General features: G+C 36.1%; 2 non-coding genes across 2 annotated transcripts; both read left to right on the forward strand.

Moving 5' to 3' along the window:
* Nucleotides 1-218: 218 nt before the first annotated feature.
* Nucleotides 219-2,215, forward strand: LOC117903005. Its single transcript, XR_004649462.1, has one exon. It is a non-coding gene; the product is annotated as a small subunit ribosomal RNA (ribosomal RNA).
* Nucleotides 2,216-2,804: 589 nt separating this feature from the next.
* On the forward strand, nucleotides 2,805-2,984 carry LOC117903004. The gene has a single exon (XR_004649461.1). It is a non-coding gene; the product is annotated as a 5.8S ribosomal RNA (ribosomal RNA).
* Nucleotides 2,985-3,293: the final 309 nt, after the last annotated feature.

Below are 3,293 nucleotides of genomic sequence, written 5' to 3' on the forward strand. Positions count from 1 at the left end.
TATTGTAAAATAAAATTATGTTAAATATATAAAAAAATATAAATATATAGAGAAAATGGCGAATCTGAATGCTATATAAAATGGCCACATTCGTTTAACAAATTCTCATGAACTGTTGGAAAAAAAACTATGTATTATTGTACTGTTTTTTATTCAAAAGTATATCGAGTTGTCAAATATTTACATATGTGTGCATATGCGCATAAAACGAAAACATTATTCTGGTTGATCCTGCCAGTAGTTATATGCTTGTCTCAAAGATTAAGCCATGCATGTCTAAGTACACACGAATTAAAAAGTGAAACCGCAAAAGGCTCATTATATCAGTTATGGTTCCTTAGATCGTTAACAGTTACTTGGATAACTGTGGTAATTCTAGAGCTAATACATGCAATTAAAACACGGACCTTATGGGACGTGTGCTTTTATTAGGCTAAAACCAAGCGATCGCAAGATCGTTACATTGGTTGAACTCTAGATAACATGCAGATCGTATGGTCTTGTACCGACGACAGATCTTTCAAATGTCTGCCCTATCAACTTTTGATGGTAGTATCTAGGACTACCATGGTTGCAACGGGTAACGGGGAATCAGGGTTCGATTCCGGAGAGGGAGCCTGAGAAACGGCTACCACATCTAAGGAAGGCAGCAGGCGCGTAAATTACCCACTCCCAGCTCGGGGGAGGTAGTGACGAAAAATAACAATACAGGACTCATATCCGAGGCCCTGTAATTGGAATGAGTACACTTTAAATCCTTTAACAAGGACCAATTGGAGGGCAAGTCTGGTGCCAGCAGCCGCGGTAATTCCAGCTCCAATAGCGTATATTAAAGTTGTTGCGGTTAAAACGTTCGTAGTTGAACTTGTGCTTCATACGGGTAGTGCAACTTACAATTGTGGTTAGTACTATACCTTTATGTATGTAAGCGTATTACCGGTGGAGTTCTTATATATAATTAAGTACTTGTATTTTTTTATATATTCCTCCTATTTAAAAACCTGCATTAGTGCTCTTCATCGAGTGTTATTGTGGGCCGGTACAATTACTTTGAACAAATTAGAGTGCTTAAAGCAGGCTTCAAATGCCTGAATATTCTGTGCATGGGATAATGAAATAAGACCTCTGTTCTGCTTTCATTGGTTTTCAGATCAAGAGGTAATGATTAATAGAAGCAGTTTGGGGGCATTAGTATTACGACGCGAGAGGTGAAATTCTTGGACCGTCGTAAGACTAACTTAAGCGAAAGCATTTGCCAAAGATGTTTTCATTAATCAAGAACGAAAGTTAGAGGTTCGAAGGCGATCAGATACCGCCCTAGTTCTAACCATAAACGATGCCAGCTAGCAATTGGGTGTAGCTACTTTTATGGCTCTCTCAGTCGCTTCCCGGGAAACCAAAGCTTTTGGGCTCCGGGGGAAGTATGGTTGCAAAGCTGAAACTTAAAGGAATTGACGGAAGGGCACCACCAGGAGTGGAGCCTGCGGCTTAATTTGACTCAACACGGGAAAACTTACCAGGTCCGAACATAAGTGTGTAAGACAGATTGATAGCTCTTTCTCGAATCTATGGGTGGTGGTGCATGGCCGTTCTTAGTTCGTGGAGTGATTTGTCTGGTTAATTCCGATAACGAACGAGACTCAAATATATTAAATAGATATCTTCAGGATTATGGTGTTGAAGCTTATATAGCCTTCATTCATGGTGGCAGTAAAATGTTTATTGTGTTTGAATGTGTTTATATAAGTGGAGCCGTACCTGTTGGTTTGTCCCATTATAAGGACACTAGCTTCTTAAATGGACAAATTGCGTCTAGCAATAATGAGATTGAGCAATAACAGGTCTGTGATGCCCTTAGATGTCCTGGGCTGCACGCGCGCTACAATGAAAGTATCAACGTGTATTTCCTAGACCGAGAGGTCCGGGTAAACCGCTGAACCACTTTCATGCTTGGGATTGTGAACTGAAACTGTTCACATGAACTTGGAATTCCCAGTAAGTGTGAGTCATTAACTCGCATTGATTACGTCCCTGCCCTTTGTACACACCGCCCGTCGCTACTACCGATTGAATTATTTAGTGAGGTCTCCGGACGTGATCACTGTGACGCCTTGCGTGTTACGGTTGTTTCGCAAAAGTTGACCGAACTTGATTATTTAGAGGAAGTAAAAGTCGTAACAAGGTTTCCGTAGGTGAACCTGCGGAAGGATCATTATTGTATGTTTCTACCGTTAACAAAAATATATTGCCAATTTACCAAACAATGTTTTATAAAAATCATAATTGTAAAATAAATATATTCAGTTGTAAATCTTATATGTATTTTTTAATGATGTTGTCAATATACTCATATAGTAGTAGCTAATATACATATGACTTGGTTATATGTGTATAGCATTTAATATTAAAATTACATATTGATGATATATTACAATATATTGATTTATAAAATCTGTGTGCATATGGCCCATAATATGCACGCGTTGCGCATATGTATTGTCCATCAGAGCTATGGGCATACATTGGTTAATGCAACAACCTAAAAAAGTACAATGTTGTACCTGTGTTCAGGTTAATTCTTTTATATAAATTGATATTTATCAAACATTGTCAAATTACATATTATTTATATTCATAAATATGGTAAGATATCGTTTATATAAAACTAAGACATTTCGCAACATTCTTTTAGGATAAAAATACAATTTTATTGAAGGAATTGATATATGCCAGTAAAATGGTGTATTTTTAATTTCTTTCAATAAAAACATATCTGACAAATGTAATAACAAACAAATTTTAATCACTCTAAGCGGTGGATCACTCGGCTCATGGGTCGATGAAGAACGCAGCAAACTGTGCGTCATCGTGTGAACTGCAGGACACATGAACATCGACATTTTGAACGCATATCGCAGTCCATGCTGTTATGTACTTTTAATTAATTTTATAGTGCTGCTTGGACTACATATGGTTGAGGGTTGTAAGACTATGCTAAATAAGTTGTTTGAAAATTTTACGAAATTTTCAAGCATATTGTATATTATTGGATATATGTACACTTATGTACAAATATATTCATAATATTGATATTAAATGGAAATGCATTATCTCTCATTGTTGTATATATTTGTGTGAGAATAACGAAGAAAATATATTATTTTTTTCCTTCTTGGATCAAAAATACTGAGGAATGTCTAGCATAAAAATTATTTATTTTTTTTTTTCATCTAGAATTGCCTCTTATTAACGGTTTGAAAGGAATGTTGTTGTAAAAATAAATATGAAATATT

This window comes from Drosophila subobscura, unplaced genomic scaffold (assembly GCF_008121235.1).
Source record: "Drosophila subobscura isolate 14011-0131.10 unplaced genomic scaffold, UCBerk_Dsub_1.0 Contig_1, whole genome shotgun sequence".
In the NCBI taxonomy this organism is placed as follows: Eukaryota; Metazoa; Arthropoda; class Insecta; order Diptera; family Drosophilidae; genus Drosophila; species Drosophila subobscura.